At 41.9% G+C, this 23,904-nt stretch overlaps 1 protein-coding gene across 2 annotated transcripts in view; it reads left to right on the top strand.

The window, feature by feature from the left end:
- Nucleotides 1-23,904, top strand: part of LOC139447196 (acetylcholinesterase-like) — a 124,831-nt gene that overhangs the window by 35,252 nt on the left and 65,675 nt on the right. Inside the window, exon 2 of one of the 2 annotated variants that reach the window (XM_071228415.1) lies at nucleotides 17,483-17,557. The exons of the other annotated variant lie outside the window; for it this stretch is intronic. The gene's annotated coding sequence lies outside the window, so the exon portion shown is untranslated. The remainder of the gene's footprint in view (nucleotides 1-17,482; nucleotides 17,558-23,904) is intronic. 2 annotated transcript variants of the gene reach the window in all.

Raw genomic sequence — 23,904 nt, 5'->3', positions numbered from 1 at the left:
CACAATGGTTCAAATTAATGCCCGACAAGGGTTAAATGTTACGAAACTGCAAGTTTCGTGTAGTAAATGAACAACTGATCTCTGCATTGCAAGTGGATGCAATCGACCCTGTTCTTCAAGAATAACTACATCCTACGACACCTTTATCCCGTGTTATTAATGTAAACAGTTTCATGAAGACGTATGAAACTTTGATGAGTACATTAGTGTTTGCACGCAATTCCTCCGTACATGGAAACGACCGTTACCGACTTATGCGTGCCGGCAATGCCACCTCGGTGCTTCTTATAACAGGCACACATATCAAGTCTGGCATAATCATTGATTTCATTTTAGGAAACAATAGCCAGAATATCACTAAGGTTGTTTGGAAGGATCCTATAAGAATCTCTTTGATTTGTTTGCGAGAGGTACATTATTTGATTGAATGTCTGGTTAAATAGTTTACGACCTGATCTTCGTACTTAAAACGACATTGAAATGACGGCAATATTACATATGTCATGTCATGTCATGTCATGTCATGTCATGTCATGTCATGTCATGTCATGTCATGGTATGGTACAACTTGATACAGTTGCTACCTAACTGGTTGACCAACACATGTGTTACGTGACTGCTAGACCAATACAGTTATTAGGCAATTGCTCAACCAATACACTTAGTACGTAACTGCTTAACCAATACAGTTGTTACTGCTTGATAAATAAATGTGTTACGTGACTGGTTGACCAATACAGTTCTTACGTAACTGATTGACCAATTCAGTTGTTACATGACTGCTTGATCAATACACGTGTTACGTAACTGCTTGACTAATACAGTTGTTACTGCTTGATAAATACATGTGTTACGTGACTGATTGACCAATACAGTTCTTACGTAACTGATTGACCAATTCAGTTGTTACATGACTGCTTGATCAATACATGTGTTATTTGACTGCTTGACCAATACAGTTGTTACTGCTTGATAAATACATGTGTTTCGTGACTGATTGACCAATACAGTTCTTACGTAACTGATTGACCAATTGAGTTGTTACGTAATTGCTCAACCAATTCCCTTAGTACGTAACTGCTTGACCAATACATGACTGCTTAACCAATGCAATTGTTACGTAACAACATGACCAATGCAGTTGTTACGTAACAACATGACCAATGCAGTTGCTCTGTAACTGTTTGACTGTTTGACTGTTTGGGGAAACGCATGTATCTAGGAGCAGATTCCCTCATGTTTATAGTAACATATTCCTGTATAGAGTTTTCCCTGTAAAATGTATAAGGTCTCCAAGCCTGAACTGGTGAGGATTATCATTAAATGGTTTTCTGTCACATTTTAAATAACTCAAAACTGTTTATTGGATTCATGTGTGTGAAGATTCATGAATGAATGAATAAATTTCCCTTTTTTTCTCCAGAGTTGAATCCGAAGATTTTACAAAGGCAAATACATTATTTACAATACATCAATTAGATTACTTGACTATATACAATGAAATCATGTTATACAATGCTATGAATAAACAATTTTCAATGTACATTTTGTGAGCAGTAAGGTATAAGTGTAGTAGATATACATAAGGTATTTCTTCAATTCCATATAAAGTGGCAGAAAGACAGTGTGATGATTTGCCAAGTATCGTAATCAGTTTCGTCAGTCAAGTCATGAACATCTGCATCGAGAAAGAATGGAAGCATACTATCGTCGTCAAGCATATCTGTTTTCACATATACATCAACATCAAGTTTATCAATCAGACATGAGACAAAATGGTTTCTGTCAGGCATAAACAAAATCACAGTGCAAAATGATAAGGCAAATCATAGTCATAACAATGTCTATTTCTATGGATTCATGTGTGTGAAGATGCATGTGTAGGCTAATGTGTGCTCAACAAAGTGAACAAAGACTGCATTGCAATTGGTGGCATAAGAAAAAGCTAAAACTACTTTTCCTTGGTTTAATTTGGCAACGATAACTGAAAAAAATCAAGGTTACTTTCAGTTTATTTATGGAGTGTCATATTTATGTCTAGATATTCATAGATATGAGTGCATTAGTCTAAAGTTCACTTGTGCCAATCGAAACGTTAAACACCATTGATTCAAAAACTTTAAAACATGAGGCGACGTTTGTGTCTTTTTTGTTTTTTTTTACATTTGTCGTGTGGTTTGGCAGCGATATTTGAATGAAGGTTTGGAACGTGCATGGTAGCCTTGTTAGTGCTACATACCCCTCTGCCAAAATCCCTTTTGAAGCCATTATTTACAACGCAGTTATGACGCCTCATATTATGTGTATATAACTCTAAACGTCTCCATTTACCACGCATTTAAACTGCATCATATTATGTGGATATGCCTCTTAACGCCTCCATTTACCACGTATTCAAACTACATTATATTATGTTGATATGCCTCTTAACGTCTCCATTTACCACGCATTTAAACTGCATTATATTATGTTGATATGCCTCTTAACGTCTCCATTTACCACGCATTTAAACTACATTATATTATGTTGATATGCCTCTTAACGTCTCCATTTACCACGCATTTAAACTACATTATATTATGTTGATATGCCTCTTAACGTCTCCATTTACCACGCATTTAAACTGCATTATATTATGTTGATATGCCTTTTAACGTCTCCATTTACCACGCATTTAAACTGCATCATATTATGTGGATATGCCTCTTAACGTCTCAATTTACCACGTATTTAAACTGCATCATATTATGTGGATATGCCTCTTAACGTCTCCATTTACCACGTATTTAAACTACATTATATTATGTTGATATGCCTCTTAACGTCTCAATTTACCACGCATTTAAACTGCATCATATTATGTGGATATGCCTCTTAACGTCTCTATTTACCACGCATTTAAACTGCATTATATTATGTTGATATGCCTCTTAACGTCTCTATTTACCATGCAATTAAACTGCATCATATTATGTGGATATGCCTCTTAACGTCTCCATTTACCACGTATTTAAACTACATTATATTATGTTGATATGCCTCTTAACGTCTCAATTTACCACGCATTTAAACTGCATCATATTATGTGGATATGCCTCTTAACGTCTCCATTTACCACGTATTTAAACTACATTATATTATGTTGATATGCCTCTTAACGTCTCTATTTACCACGCATTTAAACTACATTATATTATGTTGATATACCTCTTTACGTCTCTATTTACCACGCATTTAAACTGCATCATATTATGTGGATATGCCTCTTAACGTCTCCATTTACCACGTATTTAAACTACATTATATTATGTTGATATGCATCATAACGTCTCCATTTATCACGCATCTAAACTGCATCATATTATGTTGATATGCCTCTTTACGTCTCTATTTACCACGCATTTATACTGCATCATATCATGCGATATGCCTCTTGAAGCCCTCATTAACCATGCATTTAAACTGCATCATATCATGAGAATATGCCTCTTGAAGCTGCTGTTTACCACGCATTTAATCTGCATCATATCATGTGAATATGCCCTTGAAGCCCCCTTTTACCATGCATTTAAACTGCCTGATGGAATTCCAATGTCTTTTGAAGCTTCCATTTATTTACCATGCATTTAAACTGTGTCATATCGAAGTGAATAAACCTCTTCATGCCTCAAAGTACCATGCATTTAAACTGCCTCGTATCATGCGGATATGCCTCTTGAAGCCCCCATACACCGTGCATTTAAACTGCTTCCCATCGTTTGGGCGATCGGTCGGCCACTGCGTTTATCTGCTTAATTACATCTATGGGAACAACTTACTGGACACATCCCTCTCATAAATAACGTCGTCCAATACATGACGTCATCAAATTGCAAGCGCATATTCGAATCTCGAGAAATGACGTCATGACAGAACAATGTTTTATCTTGAAATAAACCACGCTTCGTTCTTCGTTGCCCTTTGCGATTTATCGCGTAGCTATCTTATAATTATGTGTACATAATGGCCTCTTGATGCCAGCGATTCTACCTTGTACACATTCTTTATAATTCTTTCCATTACAGTACGTTATAATGCGAAGAGTTCCTGTCGCTCCCCACACCAGTATCTAATTGCTGACACGAGAGTTGAATCAAAGTGGAAAATGTCAGCTAATCCATCCAGTAGTTCTGGAGGAAATGTGGAACATATTGTTCTTGCATTATCGTTTACAACGGCCTAAATCATTGCTGTTCTCGACGTTTTTAACAAACCTGAAACCATAAGTAGTATATGGCCATTATCATTCGTACTCTCGGGGAGACATCTAAAACAGATGGTGATAAGCTCCTGTTTATCACTGAGGTAATGTAAGTGAAAGTTAACGACAGTTTCCCGTGCACGGGAAAGGCGTTTGCGAGATAATGATGTTGTTGGCTCCGTACAGCGACCTGGTTGTGTAACAAATATTTCTTCATACAGAGCACGTTACAGTTGTTTATCGCGTGAGGGTTGAGTTTTTAACTTTAAACCTCGACATCGGTCTGAAACTAATAAATTAGGAAGAACATTTTATATTGGCGAAGAATGGCAAAAAATCTAGAAAGGATCCTGTAAATTACCATAAAATTGCGATGAAAACCGATTCAATATTGTTCTGATATTTTATAGACTAAGGCTTCAGACATATTTCTCACTGGGGGACTGTCCCCATGAAATGACATATTGATTCTGACAAAAATCACCTCTTTAATTTTCTCGGCTCCGGAAACTTGTTCGGAATAACGGTCGGTTTTTTAATCAAAATTACACGTCCTCGTATGACCGGTCCTGGACGTAAAGAAATGCTGACAGGCAATTGGTCCCCTAGCTCGAGGTGCATTTTGGCTAAATCTTGTGTTGTCGTCTGCCAAAAGTGCAGCAGACGATAAGGAAAACGACAAGCGGAAAATTGTAAATTAGCGCCTCTCGAACATGGGAAAACTTCCTGATAAATTGATATTTAAAGTAATTGGACCAAGGGGAGTATGCTGAAGGTTTGGAGGATTTAGCAGACGTCGGATCTAACCCAAGAGATTTAAAGCCTCTTTAAAGAATTGCCATTGATCCTTTAATTAGGGCATGCTACGAAATGCTTTGGGAGCGAGTCGTGAGATCTCATTCGCTGAAGTGACTGATGTCTTTATCCAAATCAGCATATCTTCAATTAAATTCATAGCCCCCGTACCTCCTTGCATTATAGGTAACACTTTTAGGGTATCTGTTTGATTTTGCCCCGTGTTGACTGTCCCTACTTAGTTTTATCTGATTTGCCACCATGTGTTTTGTCATATTTTCACACCAAGCGATTTTACTGAGTGATGTTTGTGAAATGGGCTTTACGTCGCGTTCAAGATTATTGCACTTATATAGCGATACATCACTTACAAAATTTATACATGGAGTTATAAATCATTACCGTTGCCATTAATTCGTTATACTGATTTCGCTACTCGCGTCAAGGTTAATATCCCATATAGTGGACTTATGAATTAGTTCTGTACATAACGACTCTGTTCGTTATGACCTTGTTCTGTGGATCATAGTGTCTTAAATACTGCTGTGTATAATTCATTCAAAATAGTTTTCGCACTCGAAAAAAACCCCACTCAAATGTCATCCACCTTATCACATGTAAACTAGCAATTGTGGGCCACGATGGGCCACGATGCCTGAAATCGGGATATAGACTTCTGCTCTCTTCAATTATTCTCAAAGCAAAGAGACCTATCAATACATTACTAACGTTGTTTGTATGAAACTCACTATTATGTATCCATATAGTTTTTGTCACACTTCAGTCACATATTCACTGTCTTCTGTCACCGTTGTGTTGACCCAGCCAGTACACATGAGGAGGGACCTGTCACCGTTGTGTTGACCCAGCCAGTACACATGAGGAGGTACCTGTCAACCCTTGTGTTCACCCAGCCAGTACATACGAGGAGGGACCTGTCACCCTTGTGTTCACCCAGCCAGTACACACGAGGAGGGATCTGTCACCCTTGTGTTCAACTAGTACACACGAGGAGGTACCTGTCAACCCTTGTGTTCACCCAGCCAGTACACACGAGGAGGGACCTGTCCCCCTTGTGTTCACCCAGCCAGTACATACGAGGAGGGACCTGTCACCCTTGTGTTCACCCAGCCAGTACACACGAGGAGGTACCTGTCAACCCTTGTGTTCACCCAACCAGTACACATGAGGAGGGACCTGTCCCCCTTGTGTTCACCCAGCCAGTACACACGAGGAGGGATCTGTCACCCTTGTGTTCAACTAGTACACACGAGGAGGGACCTGTCACCCTTGTGTTCACCCAACCAGTACACAGGAGGAGGGACCTGTCACCCTTGTGTTCACCCAGCCAGTACACACGAGGAGGGATCTGTCACCCTTGTGTTCAACTAGTACACACGAGGAGGGACCTGTCACCGTTGTGTTCACCCAACCAGTACACAGGAAGAGGGACCTGTCACCCTTGTGTTCACCCAACCAGTACACACGAGGAGGGACCTGTCACCCTTGTGTTCACCCAACCAGTACACATGAGGAGGGACCTGTCACCCTTGTGTTCACCCAGCCAGTACATACGAGGAGGGACCTGTCACCCTTGTGTTCACCCAACCTCTACACATGAGGAGGGACCTGTCACCCTTGTGTTCACCCAACCAGTACACATGAGGAGGGACCTGTCACCCTTGTGTTCACCCAGCCAGTACATACGAGGAGGGACCTGTCACCCTTGTGTTCACCCAACCAGTACACATGAGGAGGGACCTGTCACCCTTGTGTTCACCCAGCCAGTACATACGAGGAGGGACCTGTCACCCTTGTGTTCACCCAACCAGTACACAGGAGGAGGGACCTGTCACCCTTGTGTTCACCCAGCCAGTACATACGAGGAGGGACCTGTCACCCTTGTGTTCACCCAACCAGTACACATGAGGAGGGACCTGTCACCCTTGTGTTCACCCAGCCAGTACATACGAGGAGGGACCTGTCACCCTTGTGTTCACCCAACCTCTACACATGAGGAGGGACCTGTCACCCTTGTGTTCACCCAACCAGTACACATGAGGAGGGACCTGTCACCCTTGTGTTCACCCAACCAGTACACAGGAGGAGGGATCTGTCACCCTTGTGTTCACCCAACCAGTACACACGAGGAGGGATCTGTCACCCTTGTGTTCAACTAGTACACACGAGGAGGGACCTGTCACCCTTGTGTTCACCCAACCAGTACACATGAGGAGGGACCTGTCACCCTTGTGTTCACCCAACCTCTACACATGAGGAGGGACCTGTCACCCTTGTGTTCACCCAACCAGTACACATGAGGAGGGACCTGTCACCCTTGTGTTCACCCAACCAGTACACACGAGGAGGGATCTGTCACCCTTGTGTTCACCCAACCAGTACACACGAGGAGGGATCTGTCACCCTTGTGTTCAACTAGTACACACGAGGAGGGACCTGTCACCCTTGTGTTCACCCAACCAGTACACACGAGGAGGGACCTGTCACCCTTGTGTTCACCCAACCAGTACACATGAGGAGGGACCTGTCACCCTTGTGTTCACCCAGCCAGTACATACGAGGAGGGACCTGTCACCCTTGTGTTCACCCAACCAGTACACATGAGGAGGGACCTGTCCCCCTTGTGTTCACCCAGCCAGTACATACGAGGAGGGACCTGTCACCCTTGTGTTCACCCAACCTCTACACATGAGGAGGGACCTGTCACCCTTGTGTTCACCCAACCAGTACACACGAGGAGGGACCTGTCACCCTTGTGTTCACCCAACCAGTACACACGAGGAGGGACCTGTCACCCTTGTGTTCAACTAGTACACACGAGGAGGGACCTGTCACCCTTGTGTTCACCCAGCCAGTACACACGAGGAGGGATCTGTCACCCTTGTGTTCAACTAGTACACACGAGGAGGGATCTGTCACCCTTGTGTTCACCCAGCCAGTACACATGAGGAGGGACCTGTCACCCTTGTGTTCACCCAACCAGTACACACGAGGAGGGACCTGTCACCCTTGTGTTCACCCAACCAGTACACAGGAGGAGGGACCTGTCACCCTTGTGTTCACCCAGCCAGTACACACGAGGAGGGATCTGTCACCCTTGTGTTCAACTAGTACACACGAGGAGGGATCTGTCACCCTTGTGTTCACCCAGCCAGTACACACGAGGAGGGATCTGTCACCCTTGTGTTCACCCAACCAGTACACACGAGGAGGGACCTGTCACCCTTGTGTTCACCCAACCAGTACACATGAGGAGGGACCTGTCACCCTTGTGTTCACCCAGCCAGTACACAGGAGGAGGGACCTGTCACCCTTGTGTTCCCCCAGCCAGTACACACGAGGAGGGATCTGTCACCCTTGTGTTCACCCAACCAGTACACACGAGGAGGGACCTGTCACCCTTGTGTTCACCCAACCAGTACACAGGAGGAGGGATCTGTCACCCTTGTGTTCACCCAACCAGTACACACGAGGAGGGACCTGTCACCCTTGTGTTCACCCAGCCAGTACACACGAGGAGGGATCTGTCACCCTTGTGTTCAACTAGTACACACGAGGAGGGACCTGTCACCCTTGTGTTCACCCAGCCAGTACACACGAGGAGGGACCTGTCACCCTTGTGTTCACCCAACCAGTACACAGGAGGAGGGACCTGTCACCCTTGTGTTCACCCAACCAGTACACATGAGGAGGGACCTGTCACCCTTGTGTTCACCCAGCCAGTACATACGAGGAGGGACCTGTCACCCTTGTGTTCACCCAACCAGTACACATGAGGAGGGACCTGTCACCCTTGTGTTCACCCAGCCAGTACATACGAGGAGGGACCTGTCACCCTTGTGTTCACCCAACCAGTACACATGAGGAGGGACCTGTCACCCTTGTGTTCACCCAGCCAGTACATACGAGGAGGGACCTGTCACCCTTGTGTTCACCCAACCTCTACACATGAGGAGGGACCTGTCACCCTTGTGTTCACCCAACCAGTACACATGAGGAGGGACCTGTCACCCTTGTGTTCACCCAGCCAGTACATACGAGGAGGGACCTGTCACCCTTGTGTTCACCCAACCAGTACACATGAGGAGGGACCTGTCACCCTTGTGTTCACCCAACCAGTACACATGAGGAGGGACCTGTCACCCTTGTGTTCACCCAACCTGTACACACGAGGAGGGACTCTACTCTAGTCTTAGTCTATATAGGTCTTTGTGTATGTCAATTACATAGCATTTTCAAGCTCAAGTCATAAATTTGCTAAATGCTACTTGGAGAATGAAGAACATGAAAGAAGCATAACCACAGGACTACTAACGTGCGCATGCGCCCTGATCTTATGATATCATGCATGTGCACGAACAGCGTCTTTTAGACGCGAAAACGCAAATCGCATTCTCGCGTTCTCGCGATTTCGTGTTTTTGTGGCCTAATTTTCAAGTCGAGATTGCGAGATTTTACATCTTGTCCAAATGTCGCATTCTCGCGTTGTCGACTTTTGACCAAACGTGCAAAGTACCAAAAAAACCGAGAATGCGAGATCGCGAGAACGCAAGATTTTGGCATATTTAGCTCCTTTAGAAAGGTCGAAGTCGCGAGAATGCGAGATCGCCAGAATGTCCCTTACAGTATTGCGTAGTAAACTATGACAACATAGCTTTGTCTACTATTAACAGCGGATATGCAACGAAAATATCTTTCGTAATTATATTTTTTTATTTTTACTAATATATTATATACCACAAGTGTATGCTGCATACTATCTTCATTACGCTGGTACCGTAATTCATTACGCTGACATTATATCCATATGTATTAAATGCATAACAAGGCTACAAGTATACATACACCAAGATGACATCATGTTTTCTTGTGTCACTAAAGGATGGGATGTATCTGATGAGGCATGTATGTGATGTATACTTCAGACACGCCATAGGCCAGCTGGACAATGTTTTATCATCTTGTAAACAGCAAATCATGGTGTCTCTAGCGAATATCCAAGTGTCTTTGTAAACAAAAGATGTCTTAGAATAAATATTTTTCAGTGACAGTATGTTGGGGCAGCCTATTAGCAGACTATGGATGGTTATCGGCAGGTTCCCGCGGCTATAACCTCTGACACCCAATACTACGCTGGTTATGTGTTATCGATTCAGACGTGCCAAACATTAGACCAACTCCAGAAAAAGGTGTCATTTCTCAGTAAGTAAAGGATCCAGAGCGATAGCTCCAAGGTCTGATTTAGGGGTCAATTTAGTTATGGTCATGGTCGGTATCGCAGAATTAGATTAGTGCAATTCTCCCTAGTCTTTAATGAAATATTAATGGACTTATGCATCATGAATAGTTTTCCAAACGAAGAAATGAAGTTATTGACAAGGTGTTAACCAGTGTCATGAATGGCTAACTGAAAGAACGGATCGAAGAGGCCTAATATTCCCTCATATCGGGGTTACGGCCTCACAAACTCCTATCCCGAGTGCTGGCATTTACCGTACTGCGATCTGTAAAAGAAGCAGTCCTATTTCAGTTTGGCTGCCTGTTTTCTGGTCAGAACTTCTATGATGAATTAGGTCCGTTGGGCAACTTAGCTTAATGATTTGAGAATTCCTGGTTATGGTATTTGTTGGATTCAGATGAATATTGCCTGTGATTGATGTTGGCATATATTGATAATGGAGAGCCAATTGACAGTTGACTGCCTCAGCGCCCCTAATTCATCAGGTATCAGTGATAGGACTCTGCGCCCTCGTGACCTGTAGTCCCACCAGACTCAGGTATCGTCGTCTTTGTTTGTTTTTTAAGCACATTTAATCAATCACGTACAGAATCAATGCCTGTGATAAGGTTGTGTGTTGGAGCATGTGTCCCGGGTAGTTTTTTGGAAAGCATGAATAATGAGAGTTTTGAATTCCGCATGCTATGTACACAAAGTGTTATTAGTAAGTCGGTGTCATTAACCCTATCACTCGGTTACTTAATCCCAGTTTTATTTGTTGTGTTTTAATGGAGTCTGTTGGCTTTTTAGGAAAGTTTCTGTTGACCTCTTTTTATTTCAGAAAGGTAAATTGAAATACATACATGATTTTATGGCATTATTTCTATCACATATGTTCTCGTCACCACCAGCAGCCCAGACCCAGGGAACAGACACAATGTCTACGTCACACTATCGCATTAGTTTAATATCTTCTGCAAAACAACTCTTATCACTATTATGGGAACACATCACCTGTTAGCATATCACTTATTGGTGTCGTCTTTTTGGCAGAGTTCATCGCAGAAAAATGAAATTATGGCATTTGTAACGAGGTTATAACTCTCCCATTGTTTGGCTATTTGTTGATCTATAAGGTATATGGCGAACACCACACCCAGTTGTGACTACATTTACGATTTCTATTGTTATTTTAATGCCATTTATATAATCCTTATACGATTATTTATTGGTCAATATAAAAATTGTACTGTCAACAACTCTTGCAATATGTTTCTTGTAACGAGAATACTATGTTAAAAGGTTAGAAGGACTATAGAAATAACCGTGGTACACAAGACACGACATGTAACCTACAGGTCCGAGGGAGTGCTCAAGAAGACAACAGAATTCAAAGCTTCTCGTTTCGATAGTTCACATGTCTGTTCCTATTTGTTCGGCTTCAAAATTTGTGCAGCTTTTGGAGGCGCACGAGAGCTATTTTGCCTAAGTTAGATCGGTACATGTCATACATGCATCACGAATGTGTCCAACAGGAAATCAATTTCGAGAAATCTGAAATACCATCTTCAGCCTTATTTGACTGCATTTTTAAAAACCGTACGACTTCGTGAAGTTAATTTTGCATCACGTCATATCGCTTGGAACACAGGAAATGAATGTGATTAAACAACTATCTCAATACAATACTGCAAAACAAATAGCATTATTTTCTCTGATACAAGATACCACAAAAGGTTTTGGCTAATAATAATGTTAATCTGAACAGTATAAGTCATTATCTCCTATTTATTGACTGTAATAATGTATTCACTTGCACTACATAACTTAAATAGCGTGAGTGAGATTTTAAAAACAGCAAACGAGGTTCTGTGTTTTTTATCCACGCAAAACTGCGTGTCATGGACATACGTGTCCTCCATGGTCAGTAAGGTTTTCCTCTAGTTTTCTGAAAGCCTGAGATGGTATCTTGATGTTGTCATCTGTAGAGCACACCCCATGATCTTTTGGTTCGGCTGAAAATAATACACTAATATTATCAATTAAACATAGCTCTCTTTGGTAAAACGGTACATATTAATGTTAAGTTTGTGACGAATCTGTTGAGACTGATTCCACTGAAAAGGATCCTGAATAACACAGAATATGAACTATTAGTAACATTAGTTTCCGGTGGCAATTGTCCTGCTCCCCTCAATTCGATGAAACTATCACTACCCATGAACTGTATATATGAACCACAATCAGGCATGTTTGTTGTTGATGTACAGCACGTATGGTCAACATGCAATCGCTTCATATGTCTTAAATACATAGCAGGCATGTTTGCAATTAATGTACAGCATGCATAGGCAATACGCGATCGATTCATGTGTCTTGGAAGACACTCAAATACAATTCCCCACCAATGCAACGGTTATTCGAAATGCATATTTAAGGTCAAATACGTTTACAAACTATAATGTCCCGGAGAGGATGTTAGAGAACATTTAAACACGTCACATTATTTCAACAAAGGAACATTTTATGAATATAATGTTAAGGACTCCTTTGCCGGCTGTAAACTGATCACGAGTACATGTGATGGTCCACATCAACACATAAGATGCTTATGGCACAACACAAGATGAGAGATATTTACTTAAACAACGTACATGTGTACCCTGAGGTTGTCTCAAGGCCTTCACCATATGGGACTACGAAATACAGCTGTGTCCAACACCTTCAATGTATGTACAACAAACAAACACAGCACCAGTCAATGGGCGCGTGCAACACCTTCAGTGTATGTGCGACAAACAAATACAGCACCAGTCAATGGGCGTGTGCAACACCTTCAATGTATGTACGACAAACAAACACCGCACCAGTGCAATGAGCGTGTGCAATACCTTTAAAGCATGTACGACAAACAAACACAGTACCAGTGCAATGGGAGAGTGCAACACCTTCAGTGTATGGACAACAAACAAACACAGCACCAGTCAATGGGCGTGTGCAACATCTTCAATGCATGTACGACAAACAAACACAGCACCAGTGCAATGAGCATGTGCAATACCTTTAATGCATGTACGACAAACAAACAAAGCACCAGTGCAATGAGCGTGTGCAACACCTTCAATGTATGTGCGACAAACAAACACAGCACCAGTGCAGTGAGTATGCGCAATACCTTCAATGTATGTACAACAAACAAACACACCACCAGTGCAATGGGCGTGTGCAACAGCTTCAATGTATGTACGACAAACAAACACAGCACCAGTGCAATGGGCGTGTGCAACAGCTTCATTGTTTGTACGACAAACAAACACAGCACCAGTGCAATGAGTGTGTGCAACAGCTTCAATGTATGTACAACAAACAAACACAGCACCAGTGCAATGGGCGTGTGCATTACCTTCAATGTATGTACGACAAACAAACACAGCACCAGTGCAATGGGCGTGTGCAACAGCTTCAATGTATGTACAACAAACAAACACACCACCAGTGCAATGAGTGTGTGCAACAGCTTCATTGTTTGTACAACAAACAAACACACCACCAGTGCAATGGGCGTGTGCAACACCTTCAATGTATGTACAACAAACAAACACACCACCAGTGCAATGGGCGTGTGCAACAGCTTCAATGTATGTACAACAAACAAACACACCACCAGTGCAATGAGTGTGTGCAACAGCTTCATTGTTTGTACAACAAACAAACACACAACCAGTGCAATGAGTGTGTGCAACAGCTTCAATGTATGTACGACAAACAAACACAGCACCAGTGCAATGGGCGTGTGCATTACCTTCAATGTATGTACGAAAAACAAACACAGCACCAGTGCAATGGGCGTGTGCAACAGCTTCATTGTTTGTACGACAAACAAACACAGCACCAGTGCAGTGAGCATGTGCAATACCTTTAATGCATGTACGACAAACAAACACAGCACCAGTGTAATGAGCGTGTGCAACACCTTCAATGTATGTGAGACAAACAAACACAGCACCAATGCTATGAGCGTGTGCAACAGCTTCAATGTATGTACGACAAACAAACACAGCACCAGGACATTAGCGTTTGCAACACCTTCAATGTATGTACGACAAACAAACACAGCACCAGTGCATTAGCTGTGTGCAACGCCTCAGTGTATGTACGACAAACAAACACAGCACGAGTGCATTAGGCGTGTGCAACACCTTCAATGTATGAACGACAAACAAACACAGCACCAGTGCATTGGGCGTGTGCAACACCTTCAATGTATGTACGACAAACAAACACAGGACCAGTGCATTGGGCAAGTGCATTTGGGATGCGGTTGAAGTGGCTGTGGTCGTCCTTTCACGTAGGTGACGCAGTTGGATGATGCGATCATTGGGCGGGGTTGGTTACTCTTGGTCGTCCCGACCTTGGCCGATCACGTGTTGACCCATGCTGTTGAAACCTTGTGATGGTGCTGGGCGCTACATTGAAAACCCTGGCTACAGCTGATGGTGATTCCCCTGCATGAAAGCGGCCCATGACGTTGTTTCTTTGTCCTTCTGTACGACAAACAAACACACCACCAGTGTAATGAGCGTGTGCAACACCTTCAATGTATGTACAACAAACAAACACACCACCAGTGCAATGAGTGTGTACAACACCTTCAATGTATGTACGACAAACAAACACAGCACCAGTGCATTGGGCGTGTGCAATACCTCAAATGTATGTACGACAAACAAACACAGCACCAGTGCAATGGGCGTGTGCAACACCTTCAATGTATGTACGACAAACAAACACAGCACCAGTGCAATGGGCGTGTGCATTACCTTCAATGTATGTACGACAAACAAACACAGCACCAGTGCAATGGGCGTGTGCAACAGCTTCATTGTTTGTACGACAAACAAACGCAGCACCAGTGCAGTGAGCATGTGCAATACCTTTAATGCATGTACGACAAACAAACACAGCACCAGTGTAATGAGCGTGTGCAACACCTTCAATGTATGTGAGACAAACAAACACAGCACCAGTGCATTGGGCAAGTGCATTTGGGATGCGGTTGAAGTGGCTGTGGTCGTCCTTTCACGTAGGTGACGCAGTTGGATGAAGCGATCATTGGGCGGGGTTGGTTACTCTTGGTCGTCCCGACCTTGGCCGATCACGTGTTGACCCATGCTGTTGAAACCTTGTGATGGTGCTGGGCGCTACATTGAAAACCCTGGCTACAGCTGATGGTGATTCCCCTGCATGAAAGCGGCATATGACGTTGTTTCTTTGTCCTTCTGTTTATCTTGGCATGTTGTTGAACTGTCACTGCTCGATTGACGCAGATGCCAGGCAATTAAACTCCCTGCACTTTAATACCGTTCATAGTGCTGCTGCAGTACGGTCTCTTTTGTTAATGTACTTGGTGCGTTTTTCCAAATCGTAAGTGTTTCCCGACTAATGGTTTGCATGTCCTCGTTGTGATCATTTTGATCCGGGAAATTTGTCACGGACACCATTACACATTAAACCTCTTCATTTTGCACATAGGGGTCTGCTAATGTTGCTTTTATGGTCCAAAATATCCGTATTGCGTTACACGAGTATATTATTGCGAGTATATACTATTATTTTTTCATCCCTTTCATGTCTTTATTGCTTCTTGTCATAATCCCAAGTATTTCAGTCACGAGGATGACAATACGGGCCTGTGAACATTACGTTATCAAAAAATAATGTATTACACAAATATGAATTTCAAACCAAGAGAATAACCAGTCTACATTATCCGCCGAAACAGGTTCCGTTTGGCGGGAAAAACAAAAAACCCTCGAAAATTATATGAAAATCAGTGATGACACCAGGTGCTACCGATAGCACCCGCCATTCACACAATTTATATGAAAACGTAGATATTTATTGTCTGACGCCGCACAGCCGTACTCCTGCTATGCGGCGGAGGTCTGTGAACAAACCAGGCAATCAAGTGATGATGTACCAGAAAACCCGGTGGCAAGATATTGCATTTATAGATTTTGTTAAAAACTAATAAAAACGTTAAATTAATTTTGAATTACGTCTGGTGTGCAGACCTTCTGCTGCTTATAAGTAAAGACGTGTAGCAGTATTAGTTAAAATATCCATCTGAGCATATGAGGACAAAACCATACTTAACAAGTACTTTCATTATAAATACTTTGGACACTTGTCAAACTCGATATTTATCTTAACTGTTTTTTTCATACAGAAGTGTTATGTTGTCACTGATGCATCTACCGGGAATAGAGCCCGCCTGGTTTCCACTGTTTCAGTATTTAGAGGTAGCTGCGTTCTCTTGAGTATACTAACAAGGACTCCAACAGTAATTTATCAAATGAATTTAGTTGAGATATCGGACCGCTAATTCTTCAAAGTGTGTCTGTCCTCGTTTGATATTGGGATGTGATAACACTCCTACTCATCGATGTCACATCTCCATGAATTATTTCCCTTCCACTGTCAGGTGAATGAAGGAGTAAACATGTACTCCGAAACGTTGTGTTCCTCATAATAAAGAAGTTGACGTCCATAAATTCTCTTCCTTATGAGTATCACTTCTTAATGCCTTTCAAAGACCTGTTACTAGTGTAGTTTCTGTTTACTAAGTGGCAGAAAGTAACCAGTTGGGTTTTCATCCTCTTCATTCCAGTGGATTCTATTTCGAATTTGTATTCCTCAGGCTTCTTCTCCTTTTATTTTTTCATGTTTTTGTTTCATGTTTTATATTTTCTCTTTCCCCATGTGAAGCAAAAAATATTATTTTAGCCCTTACTTTCATTAAAAATGTTTCTGAAAATAGAGAATCAGTGAGTGTTAGTTCCAAGCTTGCATCTCTCGTATCTTGTATTCTTGCTTGGTAATTGTTTACCTTAGTGTATTTACTCTTTGTGTCTGATAGTATTTTAGTTTCTAGTTTTATATAGTCTTCGTTTCGGAGCAGTGGAGCTTACAGTTTCCAATACCTTTGTCCTTATTTTGGCTGTTGTCATTAAAATATGTTAATGTGACCACAGAGTGGTATGACTTATAACCTGGTAGAATTAATAATCCTTAAGTTTAGTATGTCCAAGAAAAAATCAAGTCTAGCCTGTTGTTTTGGTTTTATCTTCCACCAGATGAACAGATTTGACACATTCATTTAGTTCTTGCCATATATCAAGTCAAGTTTCTTTCTATTTTTTCGATAGGAGGGAAAATATATTTTTGAAATGGGAGGCCGCGCGACTAAAGATAACCCCTAGTCCAAACAGGCTCTACGAAGGGTAAGTATGGACAGCTGACATAGTTCGGCAGAAATATCTGCAATTGTAATTTACATAAAGGAATTTAATACTTTTGTCTGACAGAACATCCCCAAGAATTACAGGTCTGGTCTCTGTACAAGGTATCAAGGGGAGACCTTGAATAGGTCATATCTGTATGCGCAACAAGACTCACAAGGTCGTGGTTCTTCAGAACCTCATCTGCAGTCGAGACACAGCTACTCCCACTACTGCCCTAAAACTTTCTTCTTCAAAATGAAGAACATCAAACCGCATGTCCAACTTTAAGGATTTGTTCTTGCGAGCAATACCCTATCTCCCGTCTGTGCCACAGACACTTACGTTTGAAACTACCATCAGTTGTAGATAGCCAGTACACAGGACAGATTACACTCAAATCCCAAGGGGGAGGGGACTCGGAAGTAATGTCTTTTGACTAGACCACCTCGTGGTTTTCCCCACATAAAATCTGTTTGAACGGGGCAAGTTTAGCATTTAGGCTGTTTGTCTCAAGCCAGATATTACCAGAATTTGCTTTGGAGATGCCATCTGATTGTTTTCACTCTAATGCTGATGTATGTGGGAGTAAGTGAGACTTCTAGAATAGTACTGAGATTTGCAACTCTGATTTCGTTGTGCAGAAAGCCTCTCTGTTCCAGTGCTTACCTTTATGGGGAAACAGTCAGATTTACGCAAAGACTGACAAATGCAATTAACATCCTCACAATTATGGTAAATGTCGTAACAAGTCTTGTCATAACTGTAACCGATTTTGACACATGGTTGGTTTCAATGAAGGCGTACTCGTTCACGTTCTCATGCTGTTGAAGTGACCTTGAAGGATGACGTCATTATCATCGATTGTCGTAAGCAGTTGTCATTTCTGTACAAGAAAATGAATAGAAAAAATACTGGTAATGCTTCCCTGAATTTTTAAAGATCTCCGACTTTGAATAAAACATATACTACTTTGTATGATTACTGTGCGTGCAAAGTTACGGTCAGGTAGAGCTCTAACTAGGACACGAGAGACAACTTATATAATGGGATACATTGCTGCAAACAACTCTAAACACCTGAATATACTCGCTATATGTCTGCAGGTAGACATCTGACACAACAATCTACATGAATATACTCCCTATTTGTCTGCGTGTGGACATCTGATAGTACAAACTACATGAATATACTCCCTATATGTCTGCAAATGGAATCTGATGGAACAAAGTACATGCATATACTCCCTATCTGTGTGCATTTGGACATCTGACTGCACAAACTACATGAATATACTCCCTATATGTCTGCGTATGGACATATGGCAGTACACACTACATGAATATACTCCCTATCTGTCAGGGTGTGGACATCTGAATGTACAAACTACATGAATATACTCCCTATTTGTCTGCGAATAGACATCTGACTGAACAAAGTACATGCATATACTCCCTATCTGTCTGGGTGTGAACATCTCAATGTACAAACTACATGAATATACTCCCTATCTGTGTGCGTGTTGACATCTGACTGCACAAACTACATGAATATACTCCCTATCTGTCTGCGTATGGACATCAGACTGTACATAGTACATGAATATACTCCCTATATCTCTGGGTGTGGACATCTGACAGTACAAAGTACATGAATATACTCCATGTCTGTCTGGGTGTGGACATCTGACGGTACAAACTACATGAATATACTCCCTATCTGTATGCGTATGGACATCTGACTGTACAAACTATATGAATATACTCCCTATATGTCTGCGTATGGACATGTGACTGAACAAAGTACATGCATATACTCCCTATCTGTCTGGGTATGAACATCTGAATGTACAAACTACATGAATATGCTCCCTATCTGTGTGCGTGTGGACATCTGACTGCACAAACTAAATGAATATACTCCCTATCTGTCTGCGTATGGACATCTGACAGTACAAACTATATGAATATACTCCTTGTCTGTCTGCGTATGGACATCTGACGGTACAAACTATATGAATATACTCCCTATTCTTCTGCGTATTGACATCTGACAGTACAAACTATATGGACATCTGACTGTACACACTACATGAATTTACTCCCTATCTGTCTGGGTATGGACATCAGGCAGTACACACTACATGAATATACTCCCTATATGTCTGCGAATAGACATCTGACTGAACAAAGTACATGCATATACTCCCTATCTGTCTGGGTGTGAACATCTCAATGTACAAACTACATGAATATAATCCCTATCTGTGTGCGTGTGGACATCTGACTGCACAAACTACATGAATATACTCCCTATCTGTCTGCGTATGAACATCACACAGTACAGACTACATGAATATACTCCCTATCAATCTGTGTGTGGACATCTGACTGTACAAACTACATGAATACACTCCCTATCTGCCTGGGTGTGGACATCTGACGGTACAAAGTACATGAATATACTCCCTATATGTCTGCGTATGGACATGTGACTGTACAAACTATATGAATATACTCCCTATATGTCTGCGTATTGACATCTGACTGTACAAACTATATGAATACACTCCCTATCTCTCTGCGTATGGCCATCAGACAGTACACACAACATGAATATACTCCCAATCTGTCTGCGTATGGACATCTGTTTGTACAAACTACATGAATATGCTCCCTATCTGTCTGCGTATGGACATCAGACAGTACACTCTGCATGAATATACTCCCTATATGTGTGCGTGTGGACACCTGACGGTACACACTACATGAATATACTCCCTATTTTTCTGGGTGTGGACATCTCACGGTACAAAGTACATGAATATACTCCCTATCTGTCTCGGTTTGGACATCTGACGGTACAAAGTACATGAATACACTCCCTGTCTCTCTGGGTGTGGACATCTGACAGTAGAAACTACATGAATATACTCCATATCTGTCTGGGTGTTGACTTCTGACTTTACAAACTACATGAATATACTCCCTATTTTTTTGCGTCTGGAAATCTGACTGTACAAACTATATGAATATTTTCCTTATCTGTCTGCGAGTGGACATCTGAGAGTACTCACTACATACTCCCTATCTGTCTGGGTGTGGACATGTGACTGTACAAAGTACATAAATATACTCCCTTTATCTCTGGCTGTGGACATCTGACGGTACAAAGTACAGGAATATACTCCTTACCTCTCTGCGTAAGCATATTAGACAGTACACACTACATGGATATACTACTTATATGTCTGCGAGTGGACATCTGACTTTACAAACAATATGAATATACTCCCTATATGTCTGCGTATAACCATCAGACAGTAACCACTACATGAATATGCTCCCTATATGTCTGGGTGTGGACATGTGACGGTACAAAGTACATGAATACACTCCCTATATGTCTGGGTGTCGATATCTGACGGTACCAAGTAGAGGAATATACTCCCTATCTGTCTCGATGTGGACATGTGACTGTACACACTACATAAACATTCTCCCTATATCTCTGGGTGCGGACATCTGGCAGTACAAACTACATGAGTATACTTCCTATCTGTGTGCGTGTGGACATCTGACGGTAGAAACTACATGAATCTACCCCTTGTCTGTCTGCGTATGGACATCTGACTGTACAAACTATATGAATATACTCCCTATATGTCTGCGAGCGAACATCTAACTGTGCAAACTACATGAATATACTCCCTATATGTGTGCGTGTGGAAATCTGACTGTACAAACTACATGAGTATACTCCCTATCTGTCTGGGTGTGGACATTGGACTGTGCAAACTTCATGAATATACACCCTATATGTCTGCTTTTGAACATCTCACGGTACAAACTACAAGAATATGCTCCCTATCTATCTCCGTAAGGACATCTGATTGTACAAACTACATGAATATACTCCCTATATGTCTGGGTTTGGACATCTGACGGTACAAAGTCGGGAATATACTCCCTATATGTCTGGGTGTGGACATCTGCCTGTACAAAGTACATGTACATGAAACTACTTTCTATCTGTATGGGTGTGGACATCTGGCTGCACAAACTACATGAATATACTCCCTATATGTCTGCGTATGAACATCTGAGTGTACAAACTACATGAATATACTCCCTACATGTCTGCGAGCGATCATCTAACTGTGCTAACTACAAGAATATGCTCCCTATCTATCTCCGTATGGACATCTCATGGTACAAACTACATGAATATGCTCCCTATCTGTTTGTGTATGGACATCAGGCAGTGCACACTACATGAATATACTCCCTATATGTCTGCGTGTGGACATCTGACGGTACAAAGTACATGAATATACTCCCTACCTGTCTACGTATGGACATTAGACAGTACACACTGCATGAATATACTCCCTATATGTGTGCGTTTGGACATTTGACTGTACAAACAATATGAATATACCCTTTGTCTTTCTGCCTATGGACATCTGACTTTACAAACTATATGAATATACTCCCTTTCTTTCTGCGTAGGGGCATCAGACAGTACACACTACATGAATATGCTCCCTATCTGTCTGGGTGTGGACATGTGACGGTACAAAGTACATAAATATACTCCCTATATGTCTGGGTGTGGACATATGACGGTACAAAGAAGATGAAAATACTCCCTATGTGTCTGCGTTTGGACATCTGACTGTACAAACTACATGAATATGCTCCCTATCTGTCTCCGTATGGACATCAGGCAGTGCACACTACATGAATATACTCCCTATATGTCTGCGTGTGGACATCTGACGGTACAAAGTACATGAATATACTCCTTACCTGTCTGCGTATGGACATTAGACAGTACACACTGCATGAATATACTCCCTATATGTGTGCGTTTGGACATCTGACTGTACAAACGATATAAATCTACTCCTTGTCTGAATGCAAGTGGACATCTGACAGTACACATTACATGAATATACTCTCTTTCTGTCTGCGTAGGGCCATCAGACAGTACACACTACATGAATATGCTCCCTATATGTCTGTTTGTGGACATGTGACGGTAAAAAGTACATGAATATACTTCCTATATGTCTGGCTGTCGATATCTGACGGTACAAAGTACATGAATATACTCTCTATCTGTCTGGATGTGGACATCTGACTGTACAAACGACATAAACATTCTCCCTATATCTCTGGGTGTGGACATCTGACGGTACAAACTATATGAATCTACCCCTTGTCTGTCTGCGTATGGACCTCTGAGTGTACAAACTATATGAATATACTCCCTATCTGTCTGTGTGTGGACATGTGGCGGTACAAACTACATGAGTATACTCCCTATATGTGTGCATGTGGACATCTGACGGTACAAAGTACATGAATATACTCCCTATCTGTCTGCGTGTGGACATCTGACTTTACAAACTACATGAATATACTCCCTGTATGTCTGGGTGTGGACATCTGACGGTACAAACTATATTAATCTACCCCTTGTCTGTCTGCGTATGGACATCTGACATTACAAACTATATGAATATACTTCCTATCTGTCTGCGTGTGGACATCTGGCAGCACAAACTACATGAGTATACTTTCTATCTGTGTACGTGTGGACATCTGACGGTAGAAACTACATGAATATACTCCCTATATGTCTGGGTATTGACATCTGACTTTACAAACTACATGAGTATACTCACTATCTGTCTGCGTGTAGACATTAGATGGTACACACTGCATGAATATACTTCCTATATGTGTGCATTTGGAAATCTGACTGTACAAACTATATGCATATACTCGTTGTCTGTTTGCATATGCACATCTGACTGTACAAACTATATGAATATACTCCTTGTCTGTCTGCGAGTGGACATCTGACAGTATTCACTACATGAATATACTCCATATGTGTCAGCGTATGGCCATCAGACAGTACACACTACATGAATATACTCCCTATCTGTCTGCAAATGAACACCTGACTGTACAAACTAAATGAATATACTCCCTATATGTCTGCGACCGAACATCTGACATTTCAAACTTCATGAATATAATCCCTACCTGTCTGCGTATGGACATTAGACAGTACACCCTGCATGAATATACTCCCTATATGTGTGCGTTTGGACATCCGACTGTACAAACGATATAAATCTGCTCCTTGTCTGACTGCGAGTGGACATCTGACAGTACACATTACATGAATATACTCTCTTTCTGTCTGCGTAGGGCCATCAGACAGTACACACTACATGAATATGCTCCCTATCTGTCTGGGTGTGGACATGTGACGGTCGGAGTACATGAATATAATCCCTATATGTCTGGGAGTCGATATCTGACGGTACAAAG

Source organism: Haliotis cracherodii, unplaced genomic scaffold, assembly GCF_022045235.1.
Source record: "Haliotis cracherodii isolate W230 unplaced genomic scaffold, xgHalCrac1.p SCAF_7, whole genome shotgun sequence".
Classification (NCBI taxonomy): Eukaryota; Metazoa; Mollusca; class Gastropoda; order Lepetellida; family Haliotidae; genus Haliotis; species Haliotis cracherodii.
The sequence above is the reverse complement of the archived record's forward strand: the minus strand, read 5'-3'. Positions and strand labels throughout refer to the sequence as shown.